Here is a 14,031-nt window from a genome sequence, read left to right on the forward strand (position 1 = left end):
TAACTCTGGCTTAAGAACTCCTTGAGAGCCTTGCTGATCTAAAAACTGGACTTCAGCCTTGGCTGTTTGCATTTAGCTTTTCTCTCTTTTCTCTCTTTTCTCTCTTTTCTTTTTCTTTCTTTCTTTCTTTCTTTTTTCTCTTCTTCTTCTTCTTCTTCTTCTTCTTCTTCTTCTTCTTCTTCTTCTTCTTCTTCTTCTTCTTCTTCTTCTTACGTCTCTGTATCTCTGTCTGTGTCTGTGTCTGTCTGTCTGTCTGTCTGTCTGTCTGCCTGTCTCTCTCTCTCTCTCTCTCTCTCTCTCTCTCTCTCTCTCTCTCTCTCTCTCTCTGTCTTTCTGTCTCTCTCTGTCTCTCTCTTTCAGATCTGCTTTGAGGGCTCCACTTCCTCCTGGCTCTCTCTCCACTTTCCCAAAAGGTGATGTTCTGTTCATGTTCCATTTCTTGCACGGCTAATCCTACCGTAGTGTCTATTTCCTGGGAAATCTGGACTATAGGAGTAGTACTGGGCGTAGTATGAGAGTATAAGAAGTAGGATGTGAAAGTGAGAGCCAGGCATTGCGTATCCAGCATGTAAAGAGGACACTGTGGCAGCTGATAGGCAGGGCATAGCTAAGCCCTGGACCAAGCTGCGGATGGCTTGCTAAAGGAGTCAGTGATAGAAACTCGAGAGAACATCCCAGTCAAGAAACCGAGTGGCCAAAGATACGATGGGTCACTCCCTCCAATGGAAAAAAAAAACCAAAGCAAAACAAACATATCTGTGCAGTCTCTTACTACAGCAGATGGTATTACAGTTGTCAGTGATGGAGAACGCTGCAACTTGGATTTCCGGCTCCGATAGGACAAAACAAGGTAAATCTTAGGTGTCTCAGGCAAGGACCTGCAGTCTACAACAGTTAATGATAGGTCTTTTGAGAAACAAGTCCTGGCCTGTTAACAGGACATGAAAGTAGCAGATAATCATGTAGCTCAAGCTGCCTCTAATGAGTGGGTACTTTGTGGGAAAAACCTATACTCATACAGAGGAGGGCTCTTATATAAATATATAATTGTATAAGAAGAATAAACCTCCTGATTTGTTTTCAGAGGGATATGCTCAATATGTGGGTGAAAGCTGTGTAAAAATGAATGATGTTCACTTCTGGTATCCTGTAAGACTGAAGGAAAAAAAAATCTTCTAAACATGTGGAACTGAAGTAGTACCTTTGATCATCCATTGTGTTGGGGAGGAGAGGAAGGCTACGTTGAGAATCCTTACAGATTAATAGGCAACTGACTATACTTTATAGCCATATCATCAGAAGACTAAAAAGAAAAGCTAAATAAAGGACAAGGAGTTCTGGGATAGAGGCTAGTGGAGAGACCCATAAAAATGAATTCAAAATGTAAAGATCTTTTCATCCACCAGTAGGCACCCATCACAGAAAGTGCTACTAGTCACCTAAGGAGGCATAGTGACTTGGCCACTTAGCCAGCCTTGTGCTGGTTTTAAATGGCATAGAAAGCTGGCTAAGCGGCCAAAGCGAACGTACCTAAAGATGCTTCTGAATGGTCAGCTTGCTAGTAATAGGGATCCATACTTAACTTCTCAGATTGGACTCATAGCGCTTCCTCCTGGTCACTTGGTTTTAAGGTGACAATATTGGGCCCTTCTATAAGGGGTTAGCTATTTGTCCTTGTTCTCAGTACTCCTTTGCCCAATGATGACTGTGAGTGGGCAAATGCAGAGGCCCTAACCTCCGAGGGTATACCTGCCAAAGACTCGGAGTACTCAGGGGTGACAGACAGCTCAGGTCAAACTACTTGATAAAGCTGGTGAGACCTGTATAGATGAGGGCTTAGGGTGATAGAAACTTATAATGCTGGGAGGGGGAGAAGAGGATAAGCAGCACCTGCGACCCCAAGTCCAATCTAGTCCCAAGGCTCATAACTGATCTCATTAATCTTCTCTTTCTGAGTTTGATCATAGGGGAAGAGCTGGTCTATGGATGTATAGATGTTCCCTCAAACTACAGCCACCTCTTACCCCCATTTTCCTCAAAGGCCTTTCTCTAACTCCATCTCTTGCATACTTAGTCCTAGCTCAGATAATGTGAAACAACACATACTGCATTATATACTTAAATGTCTATAACTAAAGAGAAAACAGATGATGACCCGTTTTCTAGATGCCGAGTTTGCATCGCCGCCTTGCAAGAACCAGAAAGAGAACATGAGGAATTCTTGGCCAAACTGTGGCTACTTCTTGCCACATCCCTGGGCAAGGTAACAGTTTACTACAGCACCTGGGCAAAGGAGTTAATGCTGGGAGTAAGTTTATCCTCCTAAGGTAATTTCTCTCCCCTTTGACCAGATAGGTCACCCTTCCAACAGAGTCAGGCTTATTGTATAAACAACTGGCACTGGTTAGAATGTCACAAAAGCAAATTAAGCTGGAGAAATAGTCTGCCTTAAATTTACTTATTAAAATAATACATTAGAGAACTTTAAAAAATGCTTCCATTATCATCCAAGACTGCAGTGCTATCAGTCACTCACAGAGCTTAAAATGTACTGCAACCACAAGCTTTCTCCAGCCTGAAAATATACAATGACAAGGTAAGATGATTGCAAACCATTTCTGGAGAAAATTAAATACATACATTTCAGGGTTTAGACAGTTGGAATATATAGTGTTCTCTCTCACAAGCCTTGAACATTTTCTATGACATTAATTGTGTTCTGCAGAAAAAGAGGGGACGGTAGCTACCTAATAGGTCTATTCTGCATGGCAGAAAAATTTGAGGGCAGCAATTCCCTTCTCTCTTATTAGTGACAAAACTAATTCAGAGTGCTCCTCTTTGATCTTATTATTCCTATATATTATTAGAAATGATCCTCAGATTTTACAGTATAATAAAATATAAGTAGTGTCAAGCAAAAATCCATATGTTCTCTCCTTGTCCCATCTTATTTTGTTCTGGTAAAGTTTCCTGAGTTTTTGCACCTCAAAACAGTTAAGAAGAGTTTGGGGGTCCAAATCAGCCCATAATATGCTCTCCTTGTAACCATAAAATGCTCTCTCCTTATAACCTAGAATCCATGGTACAATGTTGAGTGTAGTAGTGTGAGCTTGTAAACCCATAGCTGGGTAACAGGAGAATTTCTGGGACTCTGCTGGCTAGCCAGCTTAGCCTAATTGATGAGCTCCAGGCAAATGAAATACCCTGTCTCAAAGAACGTGAGAGGACTTCCCTGAGAGCGATGGCTGAGGTCGTCTGTGAGCCCACACATGTGCATGCAAACTCCTACACACACCTGTACACACATGCAAACATGCACAGACAGATTTGAAAGGTGAAGTAAAAATCTTATTTTATGGTGTTTCGGTGCCCCAGCCCATGCAGATGCCAACACAATTTCATTTAGCTGGCTGTATGGATTTTTCAAGGTCATATGTAGGCACAAGTGAGGCTGACGCTGCTATCTGAAGTTAAAGCAGACATGAAGCCTTTTTATGAAAGTAGAAAAAGGACTAAATGATCTGTTATGACACTTCTGCGAAGCATTCAGGTATTGGTAGCAATATATGGGGGGGAAAAAAAGGCTTGTGAGGAAAAACAGCACACTGATGGGAACTCTCATTTTTATGCCCATAGCTATCTGCCCCAGTAGCCCAAATTCCATCCTCATTCTTCTTAGGATAAAAAAAAAGGTATTAGGAATCCAGGCCAGCACTGCAATTGAATTGATCAATAGATTCAATTCCCCCAAATGACCCTAGATCAAGCATCTAATCTTCAACACCTACGTTTAGCCATTTGTGAAACTAATACTATGTTACTTACCTCTTCCCCATTTCATGCGTTTTTATCCAGGGAAGAGTTGCCCAAGGTTTAAACGAGTCAACGTTACAATGGCCAAAAATAGAGACAAACGTATGATGCACCAAGTCATTCAACATTATTAAAAGAAGATGTAGTAGCTCTGGGATAGAAGTTCTTTGAACAGTGAATACGTTGATAGGAACAGGCCAAACGTTACTGGTTTATATTGCTAGTTTAAAGAAAATAATAAACTAATGTTAATAAAACAGTTCATTGCATGGCATTGTCATTAAAAGAGCACATTTCCTAGAACTACAGAGGTAAATTGTATAGTACATGTCAGTTCATGAAAGAAAGCATGCAGTCTTCAGCAATCCTCTTCAAACTTCACTTTTTATTCGTCGTGAATAAACTATCTCATAAATGAGAGAGCCACAACAGGTGCTCCTTTCCATCAATGCCTTGATGATAACAATCCACTTCTTACAACTTCTGGTTCTGTGAAACTCTTATTCAAATGCTTTATTTCACCATTTCCTTCCGACTCTCTAACACAGATGATCACAAACCAATCTGTCTTCAGAAATATCTTCGTGGATGGCAGAAAGAGAATGGCCCGTTGGAGAGGAAGTCTGGACGGGAGTGGCAGGAAACTAGCCATTCAAGATACTCCATCTCAATATGATCTGGCTCCTATTTACCTGCCATATTACATATTAATACATCTAAAACTTGTTCCTAGCACTTTGGCTGCTCATTACCATGACTGATGGTTCTCATTTTAAAATTTTATTTATTGTCTTTCTCTTCATTATTTATCTATTCACTTTACAGCCTGGTTGAAAACCTCTCCCTCCTTTTCTCTCAGTCCCACCCTCACATCCTCCTCCCCCATTCCCTCTCCGCTACTCCTCAGAGAAGGATACCAACCTACCCTGCCACATCAAGTCATAGCAGGACTAAGCTCTTCCTCTCTCACTGAGGCTGGACAAGGCACCCCAGCTATGGGAAAAAGATCCAAAGGCAAGCAACAGAGTCAGAGACATCCCCTCCTCCAATTGGGGGACCCACATGATGACTGTGATGCACATCCGCTATGTATGTGTAAGGGGGGTAGACCCAGCCCATGCATGCTCTTCAGTTGGTGGTTCAGTCTCTGTGAGCCCTTATGGGCCCAGGCTAGTTTACTCTGTAGGTCTTCTTGTGGTGTTCTTGACCCCTCCAGCTCCCTTGATCCTTCTTCTCACTCTTCCACAAGACTCCTCCAGCTTGGCCTATTATTTGGCTGTAGTTTTCTGCATCTGTTTCCATCAGTTGCTGGATGAAGCTTCTCAGGAGACTGTTAAGCTAGGATAAGAAAATGTGGTACACTTCCACAATGAAATACTACTCAGCTATTAAAAACAAAGTCATCATGCAATTTTCAGGTAAATGGATGGAATTAGAAAAGATCATCCTGAGTGAGGTAACCCAGGCCCAGAAAGACACACATGGAATGTATTCACTTATAAGTGGATATAAGCCATATAAGACAGGATAAACATACTACAATCCACAGGCCCAAAGCAGGTAAGTAACAAGGAGGACCCAAGGGAGGATGCTTGAGTCTTACTCAGAAGGGGAAATAAAGTAGACATCTCATTTTTAAAAAGTCATTTGACATAGCAATAACAGTAGCCTCTGTTTTTACTTGGTCAGCCACAGCTTCAACAGTAATTGAGTTAGAAGTTTTCCAAAATTTACCAAAACTTGCTCATGATGATATCTATGAGAAAATTTCTTCTTTCTTTTTTTTTCTTTCTATCTTCCTTAGTTGGTTTTGTTAAGACTAGCTCTCACTATGTATCTCAGGCACGCCTTGAACTTGCCATCCTCCTTCCTCTGCCACCTAAGCAGTGAGAGCGTAGATGCCCAGCACTCAGCCCAGCTGAGCTTTTTGTTGTGTTTTATATTTCCAAAGCATCTGGCAAAACAAATAAGTGAAGAGATGGCAGAACAATTTTGAGTTGAGTATATTTTTCCTTATCGGAGAAAACAATCATTCCCAATAGGCCATTATGCATTAAGTAGGTTATTTGGCATTTGGTGGATTGCATATGCCATTCTAGACAGGGTGGTGAGGTTTTGAGAAGATATGTTCATCTGATATTGTGGCACCAGAAGAGGGACTAGAGAAAGTGAACATCAAGAGTAACATTGTAAAAAGAAGCCAGTTTGCAGGGAAAGTCTTGAGACTGTGTGCAACAGCTGGAACATATTCAGAAACAAACAACCCACAAAATGAGAAAGTCAAGTACTACATACATGTCATGGAGTCATAATCTTTGTGGCCAACACCTCTTGAGAAGATGTCTTTTCCCTGCTCACTAGTCCATGCTCGTTCCCAAGAATAATTCCTCTTCCTTTAAAAACTCAATTTTCACATCTAAACACGTATCCCCAGTATGCTCTTTGTCTTATCACACAAGATACTGGAAACTTCTATGGACCTCCCTCCAAACTCAGATCTATGCCCATAACATTTTAAACTTGTTTTTGTGTTAGCCTACATAATGTATTCTATATTACATTGACACTTGTTAATATGTTCATCTCCACTAATTCACAGGCCTGTTGAATGCCGTGGCAATAGCTTTGTTGGCGTGGAGATATTATCTAAGAGTGTGCTACCTAAAATAGGGCTTGTGATTAGGAACATGGAAAAGCAGTATGCTGATAAAGATGAGGGACAAAGATGGGAGGAAAGTGCTCAGAATTCTCAACATTTCCTTTATCTCACTGTAGGTGTTTTAGTCTGTCTGCTGTTGATGAGATACAAAAACAAGGTCACAGGCTAGGTGTGGTGGCACACACCTTCAATCTCAGCACTCAGGAGGCAGAGGCAGGTGGATCAATGTGAGTTTGAAGGCCAGCCTGGTCTACAAAGCAAGTCTAGGACAGCCAAGGCTACACAGAGAAACCCTGTCTTGAATAAAACAAAACAAAACACAAAAACAAAAGCAAGGTCACCGTAGCCTTCATTCTGAGGATGTTATTGAATCCGTTGCAACACCAACCTGTTTCATATTGCTTGTCTTTCCTTTCCTGTTCATGTTTTGGGCTAGAAATTAACACCAGATCTGAAACAGGTCAATTATATCTACTATGGCTCAGAAACTGCACCCTATTCCTTCAGTCCTTTCCATCTGTCTGTGACACACAGGAAGAATTGAGTCCTGAGAGCTGAAAGCATCTTTGCATAGCTTCCTCTTTCCTTTATGCCTATCAAGCAGGCAGACTGGCCCTAATTGGGCTATACCCCTGCTTACCCATTGGTGGATACATACATATGACTAAAAAGGAGGATAGCAAAGAGAACATTTATCCCTCTAGTTGCTTGCATTCTGTATTAACAATGATTATGATACAGGCAGGGGCACAGTTCCACTCTGTGTGTTGGCCTGCCCTCCACAATAGTCTAAAGAGTATCCTTTCTCCTTAGGAGATCTCCATTCAGGCAGCAACAGGATTTGTAGATTTGATGAAGAAAACAATTTCAGGATAAGCCAATATGATGCAGAATTTGGGTATTATTAGCAACAGAAAGGTGCCCCCAAAAGAAAACAGCACATCTACGTGTTTGAGCATGGACTTCTCAAGACAAAGTTGCACCCAAGTGTCTTTACAATGGCAACAAACAGGATGTGGATGGCTTTCAAGTTACATCTTCAGGGATCGCCCACAGAGGGTAGCTTGTTACAAGGTTAAGAACTAAAGAATTTTTCTTTGTACACAAAGGTGTAAAGTGGACTTATGAGGGGCATTGATTATGGTTAGGAAAGAGTTGGCACTCAGGTTATATGTCTGTCACTTTGGCCTTAAGTAGGCACAGTGTATTTAATGTTTTGACATTCGTGATTGGTCTTCAGGAATGTATCATCTGGGCCTAGGTAAGCACAATTTATAATGTCTTTGTCAAGATGTCTTTTGAAAACCATGCACTGCCTTCATGAGCCATTTCAGCCTTTTAGTGACATCAGAGACTTCTTGGCTTTCTCAGCAGAAAAACCAGATGCGATACTGGAACCCTGGGACGCTCCTCTTCCAAGCTTCTCTTCCACCCATGTCAGCATAATTACTTACCTTTCTATTGTTCCTCTGTTACATTTCTCTACATACAGCACTGCTCCCACTAGGCGGTGTTCTCTTACAGTTGTAATGCTCTCTGTCTAGACTGTAGTAATTTAGCCCTTCCTTTCTACTATTTAGGCTTTGGGCTACTGAGACTCAACTATCAGAATGCTAAGATACTTCATTATTCCTTATAGGTTTTCCTTGAATTTGAAAAGTCCCCCACAAGTGCATAGGTTCTAATACTTGCCCTTCAGTATGTGGCGCCATCTGATAATGCTGTGGATCTTTTGAGATATAGGGTCTAACTGGCAGAGGACGGTTACCAGGAGTAGTTAACTAAGGTTATACTTGACTGGTTCAGTCTTGGATTGCTGTGTCCTGTCTATAACAACATGATCAGTCACCACATGCTCTGCAAATGGATTGAGCCACTCCAAATGTTAATGCCTTCTCTACCGTAACAGCCTTAAATCCCTGAAACTGTGAGTTAAATAATAACTTACTTTATTACAGGTTTTCTGCTAGGTATTTTGACACAGCAGTGAGAACTTGGTAAGCAGTCATTTTATTAAACCGTCTCCCACCTATCTCATTTGACAGTGTCATACTACTTCATTCTGTGATGTGACTTTAATGAAGCCATGGGGTTAAAGTACTGTCTGATATGCCTAATGAATTTGACAACCCATAATGAGTCTTAATGTTGTTCACTAAAATTGCAGCTTCCTAATATTGCTTATGCTATAATAGCATAAATGTTTGATTGTTTTTCTTTATCAATTTTCAGAATAGTCTTGATACTCTAGAATCTTCCAAAGAAGCTCCTCCCATTTCAAAACTTACAAACTCACAGATATTTACGTATCTGGAATATTTCATTACTTCTTTTGACACTCAAATTGGCCCATGTCGTCAGTTTCTTCATGCTGTTGCTGTTTCAAAAACCTTCGCTAGCTTCCTTGCTTTCCAGAACAATGTAATGCCTCAAATTCCCTTTATACATTTTGTGCTTCAAACTTAAAACCAAACATTACTCTGAGAGTTCTGATGCTTTTTCTGGCAACCACTATTTAGAGATCATAATTGGTGCATTTGGGGATTCTCATTCCTACTGGGTTTTCATTGCTTCTATTTTTTTTTTCAGTGAAAGGGATTCAGAAATCTGTATATTTTTAGAAATTACAAATAATCCTGACTTATATAAACAGTTGCATGGAAAATATTCCTAATGACGTATGCATCATCTAACATATTCTTACTTTACATATCAAGTTTCAGAAATAACAATATTACTATTGAAATAAGGCTATTATCTGTGGTGTAAAATTGATCATGAGGTTATTTGGTTTTTAGACTGTATTTCTCAAAAAATGAAAGGTGATTTAGAATGAGTTAATTTTAAAGTCACTTGAGGTTATACCACACACCTGACTATAATTAGATTTGTCATTACATTTGTTCTAAATTTTATTGGTTGCTTTCTTTTTTTTAATTCTAATTTTGTTTTTGTCTAATGCAGTTAGATTCAAGTCAAAACTATAGTACAAGCTACATTCAGAAAATTCTAGTTTCATTGTTCCTTGCAATATATTTCTACTGTCTCATATAAATAAAAATCAAGTTTTAAAAATTCCATCTATTGTATATGTCTGGAAAGAAAAAAGTGTGTGTGCACGTGTGTGTGTGTGTGTGTGTGTGTGTGTGTGTGTGTGTCCCAAGACTTTTCTTTTGTCAAAGGTACCAAAAATCTTTATTTTGCCTTTTTCAAATAATTCTGGCTAATATTCCATAGCAAAATGTAGAAGAGGGAGGAGGCCACAGCTGGAATGTGAAGTGAATAAAAAAATTAACTAATACAAAAATAAGTAAATTAAAATACTGTTTAATATAAAAAATCAGAGGCCCATTCATTCATGCATTCAGGAGTCCCATAAAAACACTGAACTGAAAGCTATAAATATATGCAGAGGACCTGGTGCAGACCCATGCAGGCCCTGTGCATGTTGATTCAGTCCTGTGGATTCATATGAGCTTTGCTCAGTTGATAAAGAGGGCCTTGCTCTCCTGATGTCCTCTATCCCCTATGGCTCTCTCTTTCTGCTTCCTCTTCCACAGGATTCCCTGAGCCCTAAGGGTAGAGTCTAATGGAGACACTCCATTTAGAGAAGTGTGTTCCAATGTCTCCCTGCATAATGCCTGGCCATGGATCTCTGTATCAATTCCCATGTGCTGCAGGAGGCAGCATCTCTGAGGATGACTAGATAAGGCAATGATCTATGAGTATAGAAGAATATCGCTAGGAGTCATTTTGTTGGTGTTTGGTTTTTTAAATATATTTTATTAATTTATTCATATTACATCTCAATGGTTATCCCATCCCTTGTAACCTCCCATTCCTCCCTCCCTCCCATTTCCCCCTACTCCCCTCCCCTATGTCTGTGACTGAGGGGGACCTCCTCCCCCTGTATATGCTCATAGGGTATCAAGTCTCTTCTTGTTAGCCTGCTATCCTTCCTCTGAGTGTCACCAGGCCTCCCCCTCCAAGGGACATGGTCAAATGAAGCATCAGAGTACGTGTGAAAGTCAGTCCCCACTCTCCACTCAACTGTGGAGAATGTCTTGTCCATTGGCTAGATCTGGGTAGGGGTTTTACCCTGAGTCCCTATAGTCTCTGAGTCTTGGTAACCCAAGCAGTGTCAGGTATGGGCTGCCTCATGGAGTAGAAATAAAGTCAAGTCAGACATTGGTTGGCTCCTTCCACAAGTTGTGTGTTACCATTTCCCTAGCATATCTTTCAGGCAAAATATTATAGGTCAAAGGTTTTGAAGCTGGGTTGGTGTTTCTGTTTCTCTTTTGGGAGCCTGCAGAGTATCTTTACACACCACAGACACTAAACTGTAGGGGTGAAAGCTCTTTGCAGGCATCAGCTTGACCTCTTCATGTTCAATGAGTTGTGTGGGTGTTATGTGTCACAATGGAACCCCACTGACAGCTTACAGAGAGCAAACTATTGTAATGGGCACAGCCATGTTTCTTTTACTATTTTTACTGGATTCCCTTGGTCAACAACTCAATTGAATGCAACTTAGGCCAGGTATTGGAAGCCTTATTTGATGACAACAGCCGGCCAGTTGGGACTCAATATACCCTATTATTAGGAAACCTCATTAGGATCAGCTTCAAATATTTTATGGATTTTCCACTGCACATATTCCTCAGATGATCCTCAATTACAGTTATCTCTCCCCACAGCCCCTCCCTCAGCCATTTCTCCCCCTCTCCATACCTACCTGATATTCCCGCTTCTTTTCCCACCCATGCACAGTCCATCCACAAAATCAATTCTATTTCCTCCTCCCAGGGAGATCCATGTGCTCCATCCCCAGTCCCTTTTTTCTATGCTTAATCTCTCTGGGAGTACAGATTGTAGTTTGGTTATTATTTATTTCATGGCAAATATATGCAAATAAGTAAATACAACCATATTTATCTTTCTGGGTCTTCATGTTTTTAAAGTATTTGTGTTTTCCTGGGTTTCTTTATGGGAGTTATTCATTTCCTTTTAAATTAGTCAGGTATGGGTTCTATTTCATGGAACGGAGCTTAAATCCACTCAAAAAGTGATTGCTTACTCCAATCACTTTTTTGCTGCCTGTAGCAGGGTATCTTGCAGGCAGGTTGCTGTTGTACGTCACAAGGTTTGTAACTGTATAATACTGATGACTATTATTCTCCTCTAACATGAGCATAGTACCTTTTAGTTCCATAAATGCTTGTCAGTAGGACTGAAGCTTCTACTTAGTCACTGGCGCAGTTTCTCTATGTTCAATGACATAAGCAAATGGTACCTTCAACAAGAGGGCATTGTTGTGGAGGGTAATCAATAGCATTGGAAATGGCCTGTAATGTGTGGGACCCTCTCTGGCCAATTACACAACAAGATGGAATTCATTCCTGGTACTGGAGTTTTATTTGGTAGCATACGATGTCTAGTTGGCCATTCTCACCCCATTTTATAGTAATTACTCTTTATCCACTTTAGGGCACTTCTAGAGTATTAAGTTTCACATATCTTTTCAAAAGGCCTTTCATGTTAGTTGTCTCTTTCCATATTTCCATTTACCCTTCCACTCCTTTCCCCATTTAATCATCATGTTCCAGTTTCCCACTTTAAGATTTAGATCCATGTGTTTCATTTGGAATTTCTACAGAGGTTAGGTAGCTCATAAATGATTAGGGGGAAATAGAATTTAATGTTATAAGGGGAGATGGGAGGTCAATGTAGTCTTAATATACATTTTTCTAGTATGGTTATTGTAGAAAATGTTTTCATTATCTGGATGGTCTTTCATGTGCCAGTTATTGCAATCCATCTCTTTGGGGGCTTACAAATTGAAGTGTTCTCCACGGGATATGAATTAAGGGGTGCTTCCATAAAAGTACAACATGTTGGTGAAGATAGTTGGGGACGATGTAAAGGAGGTGAAGCCAGAGTGAGAAAGCAAACAGAGATAAAAGGAATATTGCTTTGACTTGAACTAGGGAGAGTTAGTGTTGTATTCAGCTGGTGGAGCTGGAATGTTCATTCCCTTCATTACCCTACACTGCTTGCTAAAGGGCTGGCCTCAGGGGATCCAGATTCTCAGACAATTCCTTTTCTCTTTTCACAAGGTAAATCAGGCCTTAGCCATTGGGGGGCACTCATTTGCAGGCAGGGCCAAAAGATGAGGACAAAAGAAAAGAGAAATCCCCATGGCTTGAAATCCGGTTGAAACCTCTCACTAGAAGATCTGAGGGCATGGAGTTTCTTAGCAACCCTTTGGGAATTATCTTAAAGGTCACCAAATGGCTAAGTATGACTAATGGTAAGACACCTAATTGCAACTTTCTCTTGGGAATTCAACACTTACTCTTTGGCTGTGATTTTACTCTTTTAAAAAAAAAGTGTGTGTGTGTGTGTGTGTGTGTGTGTGTGTGTGTGTGTGTGTGTGTGTGTAAGAGAGAGGGGGAGGTTTCAGGTGCCTATAGAGGTCAGAAGAGGACATCAGGTCCCTTAGAGCCTTCTGACATGCATCTTGGAAACTGAACTCAGGTCCTCTGGAAGAGCAGGAAGTACTCTTGACTGCTAAGCCATCCGTCTAGACCCTTTATTTTATTTTATTTTATTTTATTTTATTTTTTTAGTATAGCCTTAACCCAGTCTTGTGCTGGCTAATCCAAAAATTATTTTCTTTCATGATGCAAGCCACACAGCTTGGGTTTGCCTGAGTTGGAATCTCTAAAATATTAAGGCAACTCCTAGAGGTGTTGAAGGTGACAGCATGAAGCTATATGCCTGTCTCTTCACAAATAACAACCCAATTAAGAGACAAGATGCAGCCTACTGGGGATGTAAGCCTGCAGGGAACTAAAGCATGAAAATGATAGAGGAATTGGAAATGTTATGGACAGAATACTGGCAGCATCTTCAATGAGTGACCTTCCATTCAACAGGACGTCAGCAATGTACACAGGGGCATTATTAGGGACAGCTTCCAAACCAGCACTCTACTCTAGATAAATAAGAAGGTGTCATTGCTATTTTATTCGCTAGATTTGCCTTCACAACTGTTTGCTAATTACATACTAAAAAGAAAATTACAGTGTATTATGTATACCCAGTTTTCCCTAGTCACCCGGTGTTGAGTCAGATGTCTCCTATGAGGCTGCCTTTGAAATTTCACAGACATGCAAGGTAATCCCTCTGTGTGAAATCAACACCCAGACCTGTGTTGGAATTAAACCATGGTTCCCCTGACAGTAGCAAGAGGAATAAACAGAGCTTTGTTTTCCTGCTAATGAAAGCAAACAGCTCTATCCCTGGCGGCCTTCCTTGGAAGTTTGGCAACTCTGAGGTGATCACAGACAGGCCAGAGGTATAGCTCAAAACTGCAGAATGAACAAACCAGAAAGGGAACAGAACCTGCCTGAGATTAACAAGTACTTTAACCTAGAGGTAAAAACTTAGAGACAGAGCATTTTTACATTCTTAGGCTTTCAACTCTGATCTCTTGTGTTTTGATTCATAGGAGTAATACCGTAGACATCAGGGTTCTGAAGGTACCTCCCAAAGGA

The sequence above is a fragment of the Acomys minous genome, assembly GCF_964271855.1.
Source record: "Acomys minous genome assembly, chromosome: 7".
NCBI classification, from domain to species: Eukaryota; Metazoa; Chordata; class Mammalia; order Rodentia; family Muridae; genus Acomys; species Acomys minous.